This window comes from Crotalus tigris, unplaced genomic scaffold (genome assembly GCF_016545835.1).
Source record: "Crotalus tigris isolate CLP2741 ecotype Arizona unplaced genomic scaffold, ASM1654583v1 scf7180000018957.51526, whole genome shotgun sequence".
Classification (NCBI taxonomy): domain Eukaryota; kingdom Metazoa; phylum Chordata; class Lepidosauria; order Squamata; family Viperidae; genus Crotalus; species Crotalus tigris.
Window position 1 is genome coordinate 8,422 of NW_024097296.1, and position 1,203 is coordinate 9,624.

A 1,203-nucleotide genomic window follows, 5' to 3' on the forward strand; every position below is an offset into this window, starting at 1 on the left:
AAAGTGAAGTGGTGATAAATTTTTATTATTCTAAGCTTAGCTTACTTGCTTACTTTATTTATTTATTAACTTTACTGTATGTCCTTCTTCTCATTCAGGAGCTCATAATGCTCATAATGCTATCTCCTGATTTTTTCCCCACAACAACCCTGTGAAGGAGGACAGTGACTGTAGCTATGAAGTAAAAAGACACAAGCTACTTTGGAGACTATGATAAAGCTAGACAAAATATTAAATGCTTTTCACAAGCATATTTGCAAATTCTGAGTATCTATTCCCATGATCATTTTATTTTTCATCAGTACCATGTGACTGTGAAAGCTAGATTGTCAGAAAAGGTGAAAAATAAAAAATGGATGAACTCAACATTATCTTTGACTCGAATCCTTGAATTAACTAATGGTTAAGATGTTGGCCTAAAAACCAGGAGACTGTGAGTTCTAGTCCTGCCTTAGACATTAAAGTCAGCTTTGTGATTTTGAGCTAGCCATTCTTTCTCATTGTAAGTCACTTCACAGAGTAGTAGTTGTGGGAAGAAGTATTAGGTATGAGCTACTTATAAAGTAATAAAGAGATTAAAATTCTATAAAGTTCACCCTCAATTTCTTTTGAGATTTTTTTTAAGTGCTCCTGAATTTAATGTTTTCCCCTCCTTTCAGTTGTTTTGCTTGGAGACAGACATTTTACTTTGTACAATTCCTAACATTTCTATTTTTTGTTATTACAAATATATGAGGGGGAGAATAATACAGTTTAAAAAAATTGCAAGACTATTTTAGAATAGTCTACAAGATGAAGATGACTACTTTTGAAGTGATGTCATAGAGGATGAAAGGTGTAAATTCTAAGAAGAATTGGTTTGTCAGTTAAAGGCAAGGCAGATCTCTGTGTCAGTCATGTAGTGAGAACATAGTTTCTTTTACTCCAGCAATTTCTGTCTGTATTGAGCCAGTTTTTAACCAGATACTTAAGGCTCTACCATATCTTTGATGTTCAGGGTGTATATTATGAGAACATGGATAACATTTCTAAAGAAACAAACAAATCACCTAGAAGGAATACACCCAAAACACAAGATGCATTATCAACCGAGAGTAGAAGCAACTTCAAATATAAACTTGCAAAGTCTTTTGGGCTGGCAGAGAGAAGACTGGGTGAGAAATTTTCATCTGAAAATTATTACACTTAAAGCTCATGTCTTTT